Source organism: Sinohyriopsis cumingii, chromosome 16 (assembly GCF_028554795.1).
Source record: "Sinohyriopsis cumingii isolate HCF-2022 chromosome 16, ASM2855479v2, whole genome shotgun sequence".
NCBI classification, from domain to species: Eukaryota; Metazoa; Mollusca; class Bivalvia; order Unionida; family Unionidae; genus Sinohyriopsis; species Sinohyriopsis cumingii.
Window position 1 is genome coordinate 35,583,044 of NC_142976.1, and position 14,709 is coordinate 35,597,752.

Genomic DNA, 14,709 nt, shown 5'->3' on the forward strand with positions numbered 1-14,709 from the left:
TTATATCAATGGTTGGTTATCTACTCACTTCACTATATTTGTTTTCGAATGCATGAACGCACATGGAGATTCCCAGTTATTTTCCAACTACAAACCGTAAGATACAGGAACGAAAGTTAACTGATGTTTATGCAATCCTTTGCGTAATCTAAAATCTTCAGAACTTATTTGATATTTATTGCAATACTAAGAATAAATTTTTTAATGAATTTTAATTTCACGTTTGCTACAACTGATTGCACTATAAGACTAAACTCTCAAAAACAGGTACCATTCATTCGTGCTTTAACACCAAACAAATGCACCATTCGTTCGTGCTTTAACACCAAACAAATGCACCATTCATTCGTGCTTTAACACCAAACAAATGCACCATTCGTTCGTGCTTTAACACCAAACAAATGCACCATTCGTTCGTGCTTTAACACCAAACAAATGCACCATTCGTTCGCGCCTTAACACATAAAAAGGCACCATTCATTCGTTTTCTTACCACATCCACCCCCTATTTATAGGCTCGTCAAACCTTGGAATAGAATTACATCGCATTCAGTAGGACGTGATGTAAATCAATTTCTTTAGATCGTCTCAAAATTCTCTCTCTCTCTCTCTCTCTCTCTCTCTCTCTCTCTCTCTCTCTCTCACCCAGGTACAGACAGACAGACACACACATACATACATACATACATACATACAGACAGACAGACATACATACACAGACATACATACATACACAAACATACATACATACACAGACATGCATACATACATACAGACATACATACACATTCATACATACATACATACATACATACACAGACATACACAGACATACATACATACATACACAGACATACATACATTGATACATACATATATACAAAAACATACATACATACAGACATACATACATATACACATACATACATACATACACACACATACATACAGACAGACATACATACACATATACATACACATATACATAGATACATACATGCATACATATATACATACACACATACACACACATACATGCATACATATACATACATACATACATAAATACATACATACATACACACACATATATACACACATACATACACACATACACACGCACATATATACATACATACATACACACATACATATATACATACATACATGCATACATACATACATACATACACACATACATACATACATACATACATACACATACATACATACATACATACATACACACACATACAGACATACAGCCATACAGACATACATAAATAGCCTTACAGCCATACAGATATACATACATACAGACATACATACAGACATACAGACACACATACATACATACATACATACATACATACATACATACATACATACATACTCTCAGCACAGGATTAAGTTGAGTTGATCACTATATCTGATTAATATTTAAAGTATGTAACAAAAAATACCAAATTTTATTTACACAATAATACAGTAATGCAAAAGATTCGATACACTATTAAGTTCATGTCTCCAATTATTAGATACAGGTCCATACACACTATTATCGACAAATTATGAAAAGTTTTCTTTATGAATTACACTTCAGAAACTGACAATGGAGTCTGATCGAATCAGTTAAATATATATATATATATATATATATATATATATATATATATATATATATATATATATATATATATATATATATATATTCAACCGAACTTAACTTGGCTACATCAGTCAGTGAGGGCATATTGATTTGGTCGAGCCCATACGCACGTCTTTACTTAAAGTATGTATGTCACAAAAAGATTTGTAACAAAAGTCTAAAAGAACCATTCAACGTATACAAATGAAATTTTGCTAACATTTTTGTATGCATATGTAGATCGGCTGAGTAGATTTTCATGTATTACAGCATACTTTTTACATAGTTTAATTTACATTTTAAAACTGTTTGGAATTATTAATAAAAAAAAACACAAATACGTTAATAGCAAGATCAAACATAAAACGCTCGAAGCAGAAAAATGACATTTAATAGTCATATGTCTATTCCTATCTAGTGATACGTATATTTAATTTGCATTGCTTGACAGCCTTTTTTATTCATTATGTGCTGTGGGTTATGTAAAATTGTATTTAGTAGCTGACTTTGTCCAAAATCAAGTTCATTGTCCATCTTACCAGAATCATTGATTTGTGTTTATTCTGTAAACAACTAATACATAGTTTAAATTTCTCTGCGAGAGTGGGATAAATATTAAGATAATCTTAGTCTAATTTAAGGGCATTATGTTTATCATGTTCTTAGCTATAATGTTTGTAACAGACCTTGTCTAATTATAGCTTAGATTGTTCAAGAGATGAACTTTTGTCTTACATACAGCTCTTCTTTTGTATCTTTGGGTTTTTATGTAGCCTTGTGTACTGGAAAAACGATATATTCCTGCTATAATTTCTGCGTAGAAATCATTTAAATCGTTGTATTCCGATTTTGATTTGAATGAATTTATATATTATTCTCTGGAAATACAAAGTGCTCTATGATATTTTTGGAGATTGGCATTAACTGGAAATTATAGTGAATTCAAACAAGGAAACCTTGCGTTATATTACTATAATTCAATAAAAAGACTGTTAGAAACACCACTGCAGTCCAGGCCATTGGTACAGTAGTATATTACAGACTATATTACAGACTACATGTCACTACAGACACATCAACACCTTTAGTGTTGGAAATTATTTGGAATATCACTAAAGTTTATTCAGGACTTTATTCAATAGACCTTATGTTAGCAATTCTATGATTATTTGGGATTTAATTCGCAATACCGTAAGTTCTTCTTACATTTTCACTTTGCATTCATGGACAGTAATTTTTGTTGCATTTTTGTTGAAGTTTACAAAGCTTGTTGCTTCTCACTCTTTGTCGCAATAGTAGATGACCTGATTAATTTTCCCGTAAATTCCATGAATTTGTCTGTTTGTTTAATTATTATTTTTTGAATACATTTTCGGAACGTTTTGGATTTCTATTTTTTGAACGAAAACTTTGGTAAAGCAATTTAGCAAAAACAACGTACATCGATAAAGGGAAGTAAATGTCTAGCTCTTTCGCAATTTTTATCTGAATAAAGCCGAGACAATAAATATATGAATAAATAAATGAAAGTAATAGATATATATTTTCTGCATGATTGATCCAGAGGCATAAAATTTTCGTGGGAAAGATAATCTTTTAAATTTTCTATTTTGAACAGCATTTAAACACCCCAAAGTACATGCTTTCTTTCCGTTGACGGAGCATTAGTTTATTCACATGGATGTCAAAAAAGATGCGTTTTTCTTTTTTCTTCTTTTTGCGAGTTTTGTTAATATTATCTTTGTAAATCAACGCACTTCATGACAAACTGCATATTAACTTCAAATATTATAGTAAAGAAAGAGTCAGTATATACCGTTCGAGATGTTTCAATGTCCTGAGTTAAAAAAATAAAACAAAATATAGTTTAATTATGAAAGAGATACTATATAGACTTGTTCTAAAGCATTCAAATCTGTCAAGGAAATACGTCGAGAAAATAATAATTATTTAGGAAATGGGAAGAACAAAATAGAAGTAGAGACCTGAAAAAAATAAATTTAAGCTTTAAAATTACATCCTACTAGTTTTGTTGATTGATAGTTTCCGCGCTATTTGAGTGATTGAATCGCAATTTGAGTGATTGAAATGCTGTTTGATGATGACTTTTACCAGAATTACTTGTACTGTAATGAACACGTGCGCTTTAATTTGGACACTGTTATTCTAATATTTAGCTTAAATTATTCAGTCGAGGTTTGATAACATGCTATGTGTACCCTTGTGTCAAATTTTACCTGCTGTATACAGAAACAGCTTTTAATTTGCTATCATATAGTTTTTTGGGGTTTACATTGTTATGTATATTTGATTTAATTTAATTGTTTGTAAGGGTTTTTTTTTTTAAAAAAATATTATTTTTAATGTCATTATATGTCAAAATAATGTAATTTTGTTTACTAGGAATTGATTTTTTTCCAGAAAATTCAGTTTGACCTGACTAATCGTAAACAGCGAACTTTGTTTCTTAATCTGACATAGTTTCCGTCCTTAATTCAGAAATTACCGAGACATGTAAACAACCTTTAATTTGTATCTTATTCTTTGAGTAAAATGATTGGTTTTTGTCAGGGTCATACTGGGACTACGTGCTTTTAGACGTAAATACTTCTCGAAGATTCTGGAGAGTTGACCTTCATATGGGAATCTGTTTTGCGTTTCAAGTTACTGTATAATCTGTGTTTATAGAGATATTTCTCAGTCAGAGTTTTTTCTTTACACTGGAAAGTGTGTGTTTGTGACCAGTTTGGGAATTACATTTTAATTTTTATTCGAATTATGTGGATTCTAAAAGATTTTTCTTTTTCCTGGAAATATTTGAGTGCTCATACTGAATTATTGGACAAAGACACTTATTTAAATTTTGTTCTGAAATTCAAACACCGGAATATTATTGACTGTAGAATAAAAAGAACTGTAGACGATACAAGAGCATAATGACTACAGTGTACGTTATCGCCTTCCACTTAGTTCACCTAGAGGTCTAACCGGCTCTGTTTATATGTTGGCCAAGCATGAATCGTGAAATAGAAAACTATATTGCAAAGTGCAATGCATATTCTTGCCAGCAGCAGAAGGAGCCACTCATAAGTCACGATGTGCCTAAAAGGTCACTCATAAGTCACGATGTACCTACAGTACCATTTATAAGTCACGATGTGCCTACAAGATCACTCATAAGTCACGATGTGCCTTTAAGGTCACTCATAAGTTAAGATGTGCCTACAGAGTCATTTATAAGTCACGATGTTCCTAAAAGATCATTCATAAGTCACAAGGAACCTACAAGGTCACTCTTAAGTCACGATATGCCTACAAGGACAAGGTAGACAGGTGTGATTTTGACAACAAAGCATATCTGGTCACAGTGGACAACTATTAATTATTTTTTAAATTTATATACTTTAAAATAAGACAACCAAAGAACTCGTTATTAAAGCGATTGCTCACCCGATGAACTTGTATCAGACAATGAACCGCCATTTTCAGGAAAAGCTTCTGCAGAATTTGCACGTACTTACTAGTTCGAGAACAAAACTAGCTCACCAGGATACCCTCAATCAAATGGAAGAGTGGAGAACGCGGTGAAAACAATGAAGGTATTAACGAGAAAAGCCGCACAGACCAGATTAGATCCCTTCCTCGCACTACTGGATTTCCCGAATACACCATTGGAAGGACCGCATTCGTCACCTGCATCACGCATCCTCAATAAGCGCACAAGAACTTGACTGTCAATGTCAAAAATACTCTAAATGCTAAGATCGCAGTCGCAGGACAGTACCAGGTCTTAGTTGTTGATAACCAAAATGAAGCAAGAAAAATACTTCTGTAGGAGTAAAACAGAACTAAAACCGTTACAAACTGGAGATGCTATTATGGATAAACCCAGTGACAAACATAGTACATGGCAGAAGGCGTGTATAGAAGGAAATGTTGACATTCGCGCCTACAAGATTCGTATAAAAGATGGTCGTGTGTATCTTAGGAACAGAAAGCATATACAGGCTACAAAAGAACATTTTAGACATCCTGATAGTCAGAACATAAAACACCAGAGCAATCGCAAACACCAGATAGACCGTTGCTGTCTGAAACATGCAAAACAGAAACAGAAATTAACAACTGGGAGTGTCGCTAGAGGGCGCTGGCGATCAATAATAAGATTTTCTCAAAATTTCAAGCTCATTACCCCTGGTACTTTCTCCGCTTTTATATGTACAAATCCGACATTATTAGATCCGAATAGATTCGTGGTTGAAAGGTCAAATTATATTTAGCGTATATGACATTGGGCTTTTGGCACAAATTATTCAGCGGAAATGAACGAGAACATTATTTTTCAAAACGCAGTAAAGCTAAATAAACGAGTATATGTGCTGACCTACGGTTACTTTTTAAAAACTTTGGAGATCATTGTACGAAAATAATGCTACAATAAGTGAGAATATTTGCGTAAAAAACTCTGACTTACGTCTTTTATAAAGGTCACCCATGCCAGCAAGAATAGTATCTCTTCCCAGCGCGTGCGTATGCAAAAAATTTCATCAATGTCAATAATATTACATATATCAAGTTCAAAGCACACAAAAACTTCATTTTATGAAAAGCGAACGTTTATACCAAGGATTCAAATATAACAAATGTGTTGTCGTTCATGAAACTAACTAAATTACAAAATGTTGGTAAAACTTTTGGTATGAAATCTATTTTCAAGGTTACGCTCGTACTTCACGAATGACGGGTGATACTGATACTATATAGTGATAGTTATTGTGATATGTATATGATTGTGATCAGATAGATATTATAACTGTCAGATCATCAGATAGATATTATAACTGTCAGATCATCAGATAGATATTATAACTGTCAGATCATCAGATAGATATTATAACTGTCAGATCATCAGATAGATATTATAACTGTCAGATCATCAGATAGATATTATAACTGTCAGATCATCAAATAGATATTATAATTGTCAGATCATCTGTTCCATGTACGATTCTTACCTAGAGACACCAGTATTTAAATTAATATTTTCGTGCTTCGTGTGAGCGAAAATGACGTAAAATTGAAACTATATTGAATAATTTTGAACAAAAGAAAACCAATTTGCGTCTTCCTTGTGAATATACATCTGAACGAATATTGTCATTATATAGAACAGAAAAACTATCAGAAACTTTTTCTCTTTTTAAAACAGCAAATCAAAACATAACCATGAATATTTCTGGACAACAAATTGTTACGAGTCTACGCTCTTAATAAAGTAACAGAAAAGAGTGAAGACAACAAGTTTTGTAAAATTAAACAAATAATTTATTTCCCTGGAATAAAAGTGAAACAATGAGAAAAAAGAACTTTCGGTATTGCGAATTAAAACCAAAATAATCCAAGAATTAAAACACAAGTCCTATCTATGAAAAGTCATAAGTGAATCACCGTTCAGATCCCGAAAAAAATCGAAAATGGAAGACAATGACGTCTGTAATAATCAGAGTTGTACTGATGTGTCAGCAGTCTCTTGTTGAATCACAGAAAATATTACTTCAGTTTTGAATTCCGTATAACTTCCAGTAAGTTTCTTTGTTCAAGAATTATCAGAGCACTTTTGTATTTCCAGGAAAAAGAATTACTTGAACTTCAATAATTTGAAGAAAATAAAAACTCAGCCCGAACTGGACACAACATAAAACAACTTGACGTCTCAATTGTTAATGCACGTTTGATATAATTCTAATTATAAAATCCGTTATAAGACTAACTAAAGCGAAAAACAGATTCGTTGATGGGTGTCAAGAGCTCATCCTTCTGGACAAAATAGTTTGTTTATCAAGTCATACATGCTTGATGTCACGTAGACTAGCTGTGACCTTGACTCAGTGTAATGATTCTTACTCTGAGAAGGATAAAAGAAAATGTAAAAAGTTGTTTACTCAGACTGTCCCAGATTTTGAAACAAGGTCAGGAAGTAGATACAATGTTTCTGTTATTAGTTGTGTACATCGAAAATAAAAAATAAATAAAAAAATCAGTCAGGACAAACAGAACTGAACTCTGTTCTGGACAATATCAATCCAGTAAACAATATTACATTACAATAACATATAATAAAAAAATTAAATTAACAAACCAACAATTAAATTACATCTACATACACAAATCAGTGGCAGTTCCTTCTCTCTCATTTCACACTTTATGTTAACACTACACTATGTACTGTATACTACTGCTCAAATTTGGTCTGCATTACTAAGAATTATTATGCAAATATCTAAAATTTGGGATATCCAAAATTTAGGGTTGCAACATCCACAATTTACACCATAAAAATACTGATTTACTGCAATGAAAATATCTAAAATTTGGGATATCCAAAATTTAATGTTGCAACATCCACAATTTACACCATAGAAATACGGTTTTACTGTAATGAAAATGTATCCAAGAACCTGTACAATGTGATAAGCTGAATGAGGAAAAACAATTTCTGTCTTATCATAATTAAATTCGAAAACGGCAATTGTTGTTTACTAAATTGTGATTTCAGATCCATGCATGCATATACAAGAACACACAATTTACATACACTATTGGTTTTAAGAGTAACATAATTTCAACGTTTATGACTCATCGGTATGTCATTTCATGCAAAAATGGGGGGTGGGGGTGGGTTGGTAAGAAAACGGCAAAAAAGGCTATAGAAGCGCCTGAAACAAAGATAAAGTGAATTTATTTTTGAAGCTGAATGTTCACAACGCATTTCTATTTAACCATATGTGAGAAATATGTGAATTTCAGCTTGAAATAACATGAGGTCAAGATTTTTCAAAAATAACTAAAGACCAATACTAAAAATAGTGTACGGTGCATGTATTAGAATGCTTACTATGAATTTACTTGAAAAGATATAATTAATAAAAGTTCATTTTTGAACTCAGCACATTCTAATTAATTAAAAAAAAACCCATCCCACTTTTATTTATTGTAAATTTCTGAAACAAATCATCACCAGTTGATACAGAAATTGGTGTAACACCAGAAACTCAAACTACTAATAGTGGTGCAAAGATTACATTTCAGAGTCAGACCGGAAGTCAGACACCCGACCCAAAAGCTGAGCGAACAAGAGCTGTTAGATAATAATGGAACTGTTAGATAATAACTGTTAGATAATAATGGAACCGTTAGATAATAACTGTTAGATAATAATGGAACCGTTAGATAATAATGGAACCGTTAGATAATAATGGTGGATCTCCAGACATATAGAAGAAGACGTGTTAAGAAACCTGTGTATTTGAAAGCCCTTACAATCTTAATGTGAATGTTTACTGATTACTAGAATATTAATTTAGAGTTAAATTAGAGTAGGTAAAGATGATTTGGGACACACATAACGTTCCATAATTTATTTAGTTAATTATTTGCTTGTGATATCTAATCAAGCTGGCTGTTCCAGTTTTAAAGGATAAGTTCATTTCCGTCACTATGGATTCTAGACCCATAAAACTGAAACTTTCTTGTCAGATTTATCTGTAGTAAGTTTAGGAAATGGCTTCATATCATGACCAAGCATATGTATGTTAATTTTTAAGCATCTTTAACGGAGAAAATCTATAGCAATAAGGGAATGGAACGTAATGCGTACATACATGTACAGTAAGATCGTACGAGTGATTCCCCTTGTACCGTTATAAAGGGTTTACTACTCTGGTAAAGAGAGAAATGGTGCAACATGTGCTGGCTGTAGTGTGATTAAAATGTATTGAACACAACCCTGTCTTATATAATGAATTAACTCTAGTAGAACGATACAATTGGCAAGAGTGGCTATGTAATATTACATGATACTAGTAGCATGTGCTTGCAAAAAGCTACAAAGTTCAACAAAGTAGACTAAAATGTAATATAGTCTAAAGTTATTGATTAGATTTAACTCAAATTTCATGGCATAAAAACCGATACCTTTGTAAAACATTCCCATCCTTGTACTAGTAGTAAAGATTTTCATATGCAAATGACGTGACTGGAAGTAATAATTAAAATTGTCTGATGGCAACTAAATTTTATGTCTTAGTCGTGAATATTCTCAATGTAAACCTCATATTTACGACATAGACTTATAACAAATATCAAAAATGCTCTATGGTAAAAAATGGTTATTGAGAAGGCGTGGTTATTTGAGTCAATTAAGTGATTGATAAAAGTAACCTCACCAGATGCATGCATGTCTGCTAGTTTACCCTTTGAATAAACCTATACTTCTATAGACAAATTACCTTTTCTAAACGATTTACCTGGATAGCTTGCATTTGGGATAAACTGTGCATACATCATGTGCATGTGCCACTTTGTACTTTAACTTGAAAATACATGCCGTCGTACATTCTCAAATTTGCAGTTAGTGACGTTATTTAAATTGACAGGTGGGTAATGTCCTGCTTCCATTTTATAATGCAAAGGTGATGAAACTAAAAGTATGATTGGTTCAGCAACAGGACATCATACAACGTGTAATCGGTATTGCTTCCGCCGGTTTTAGGAAAGCAAAGGACAGTATAATACGATTATCAAGGAATCAGTAAATCTTCGCAACGGATTTAGGAAACATGAGCATGGTTCTCACAAGAGTAATCCTGAAGCCACCACACCACCCCCACGAAAATAGAGCAACATCGATAGCTCGTCATCTGAACTTCTTATGCATTTTATTTCATATCCATTCTTGATACCTTATGAGCATGGACCAATAGCTTTACCCTTATAGCACATGGCTACCTTTTGGATACACGTAACTAATGAATAGCAGCGATGCTATTAAACTAGATAAGAATGTTCGGACTGAGTTGGTTATATATATATATATATATATATATATATATATATATATATATATATATATATATATATATATATATATATATATATATACAACGGGAGTGAACTCTTCTTCGCTTGTTCAGTTTACAAACGTTAGAACTAAGTTTACTAAATTTCATATCATCGGTTCAAGAAGGCATATAGTTCAGGACAAAATGTCTACACTGAGGGATAACAATGACTCACCAGTCATGGAGATGAGATCCGAATGGTAAACCTCCCCTCGCCCTTTGAGCCTTTGGGACACGGTACTAATTCAGTTCCTATAGTAAACCTATGCAAATACCACTATATTAAAACGTCAATAATCTTACATTTCTGAATGCTCATGATCAAACTTACATTTATCAGTATAGATACATCCACAACTTATATGTAGAGAAAACCACATGAGGCGCTGCATTTTTTGGACCTACATGTGTTTGAAACACATGCCTTCAATACCGTACCAAAAAGCCAGGTGCTGATTTCATAATTTCGGTCTCACATGACATCCGAAAATGACCTATTGCAGAAAAATGAGAATAACTTTACACTAAAGATACAAATAAAAGCTAACTAATGAATTGTACAGAAAGCATAGTTGTGAGATTTTGACTGATGCAATCAGGTTAATTCCTTATTCAACTGGTGGTTTATATACTGAACCAACACTGCCACTAACCCCTCTTTTTATTTTCATTTGTGACAGCAAAGAGTTAATTTAAATATTTTCCTGTGACAATGCGGCTAAACGAATCAGTATGTGCTTCCTGCATGAATAAAGTTCACTAGTACCATAACAAATTAGCATACTTTTCATCACCTCTCAGCCATCTCGATTTTTAGATTTTTACCTCTGTAGCAGACATACGTATATACGTCAGCCAAGTCGGATGTTCATTTGCAGTCTAAGTTAGGCTTTTGATTTCCGATGCTAACCTAACTGTGACAGGCAGTCACCAACCAACCCAACCCATTTTAAAGCCTAACTCAAAGTAAATGTAAACCACATTACAGATTTAGCTTACATGTAGATTTATAAATACTAGGCCTATGATAATTAGGTTCACGCCTTCTACCTTAAAAATTACGAAACTCTCCAGTGAAGCATAATGTGTCTTCCAAACTCAAGCCTGAAAAGAGACTGAAATTCAATCATTAAAACAATGTCTGTTGTGTTTTTTTTTCAGTTACAACTTGAATAAGATACCAAAAGAATCTTTTTACTTAAATCTTAATTTCATTATCAACTAATCCTGTCCAGCCAAACTCATACATACGCTGTTTTTTATCTTCACCCACTTCTGGACTAATTCCCATTCTGCCATACCATTATTACCGTGGATCCTTTGACGTCCTCTCCATACAGAGCTCAAGCCACAGCCAGACCAATGTAAGCTTCGAATGCATGAATGTACATTGCCCTCCGACATCCATTCCTTTTACATTTACAACAACAGGAACTGCAACAACAGCTATAATAATAATAATAATAATAATAATAATAATAAATTTATTTCAAGAGCGTAGCACGGTCGGTAAAAGAAAATGCTCTCATGGGTCATCAAAGAATAAGAATCCTATATTAGTTAATCAACAAACAAATCTCTATAATAAAAAAAAACAACAGTAAACAAAAACAAAAAAAAGAAAAGCCAAACATTACATAGATATATACAAGTTTGTCGATAATTAACTAGAAATAAAAACTTCCAATTAGCAAAGTCTCTAAAGCAAACGTGGCTGACAACAATATTCATGCACGTAGTTTATTTAGTATTCACTGCATTTCAGTTTAGTCAGTATTCATTGCCTTTAAATTTAGTCAGTATTCATCGCCTTTCAGTTTAGTCAGTATTCATTGCCTTTCAGTTTAGTCAACATTCATTGCCTTTCAGTTTAGTCAGCATTCATTGCATTTTAGTTTAGTCAGTATTCATCGCCTTTCAATTTAGTCAGTATTCATTGCCTTTCCATTTAGTCAGTATTCATTGCCTTTCAATTTAGTCAGTATTCATCGCCTTTCAGTTTAGTCAGTATTCATTGCCTTTCAGTTTAGTCAGTATTCATTGCCTTTCAGTTTAGTCAGCATTCATTGCCTTTCAGTTTAGTCAGCATTCATTGCATTTTAGTTTAGTCAGCATTCATAGCATTTTAGTTCAGTATGTTTTCATTACATTTCAGTTTATTCAGTATTCAGTATGTTTCAGTTTAGTCAGTTTTCATTGACTTTCAGTTTAGTCAGTATTCATTGCGATTCGGTTTAGTCAATATTAATTGTAATTCAGTTTATTCAGTATTCGCTGCATTTCAATTTAGTCAGTATTCACTGCATTTCAGTTTAGTCAGTATTCATTGCAATTTAGTTCAGTATGTTTTCATTGTATTTCAGTTTAGTCAGTTTTCATTGCCTTTCAGTTTAGTCAGTATTCCTTGCAATTAGTTTTATTCAATATTCATTGCATTTTAGCTAAGCATGTTTTCATTACATTTCAGTTTATTCAGTATTCATTGTGTTTCAGTCAGTTTTCATTGAAATTCAGTTTAGTCAGTATTCATTGCGATTCAGTTTAGTCAGTATTAATTGTAATTCAGTTTATTCAGTATTCACTACATTTCAGTTTATTCAGTATTCACTGTATTTCAGTTTAGTCGGTATTCATTGCATTTTAGTTTAGTCAGTATTCCTTGTATTTCAGTTTAGTCAGTATTCATTGCATTTCAGTTTATTCAACATTCATTGCATTTCAGTTTATTCAATATTCATTGCATTTCAGTTTCTTCAGTATTCACTGCATTTCAGTTTAGCAACTATTCATTGCTTTTCAGGTAGCAACTATTCATTGCATTTCAGTTTATTCAGTATTCATTGCATTTCAGTTTATTCAGTATTCACTGCATTTCAGTTTAGCAACTATTCATTGCATTTCAGTTTATTCAGTATTCATTGCATTTCAGTTTATTCAGTATTCATTGTATTTCAGTTTATTCAGTATTCATTGCATTTCAGTTTATTCAGTATTCACAACATTTCAGTTTGTTTAATATTCAGTGCATTTCAGTTAGCAAGAATTCGCTGCATTTCAGTTTAGCAAGTATTCACTGCATTTCAGTTAGCAAGTATGCATTGCATTTCAGTTTAGGTAGCATTCTTTGCATTTCAGTTTTGCAAATATTCATTTCATTTCAGTATAGTAGGTATTCATTGCATTTCATTTTCAACATATCTAAGTTTCCTGTTTTCTTTTAGATCAGTTGTCAATGCGTTACATATATATTATCTAAAGTAGAAGCTTAACAGTGTATTATATGATATTAAGATACACAGCTCTATACGATCAACAAGGATATCTTTTACTTTTCAAATATATTTTCCTGGGCTTTCACTACCATTTCCATGGTGCTATAGAATATATTCGTCAGGTCATGAGAAAATTAGTTATTTTCATATTTTAATGACTTCAGGATTGATATTATTTGCTCTATGGACTTCTAAGGACGTTATAATAATATTTTAAATCATGTTTTTAATCCATTTATTTTTCTAAGACTTGGTTTGACCTAACTTTGCTTCAGTTTTCTTCTTTTATTTCATTTATGTGGGGACTGAGAGATCATAAATACCGTGTAACATCACAAGATTATATCATTTTCCCTATTTTCTCGCAATTCTTTCTTCTCATCGTCATATCTGTTTGAAGATTCATTTACTTAGGAAATCCATGTCCAATGGTATCTTAAATGAGGTCATTTTTGGAAAGATGACGTCAAGAAATTGATAGCGCTTGCACGAGATGTTAAGGAGACGTAGGTTAAGAAGGAGAAATATTCAGCGAAATTCCTTTTAGCAACGTCGTCGATGTGGCTTTTAAAAAAAATCACTTTTGTAGAGTCGATAATCCACCTTAAATTCATATTAAATAGGATGCTAGGCGTAGTTTCTAAATAATACCACTGAAGGCTTGAATTTATCCAAACACCAGTGTACTTTGTCATATGATGACATGAACATAAAGAAATTAAAACCATTTTAATAAGAGTTCTATTCATCGTTTCACTTCTGATAACAATGGAATATTTGCTTAAATCAAGAAAGTGATATCAATATAAAACATAAATCAAATAACTCATGAGTGTTTTAATGAAGGGTACATGTAAAACGCATGACTCAATCGCCCCAATCTATTGAA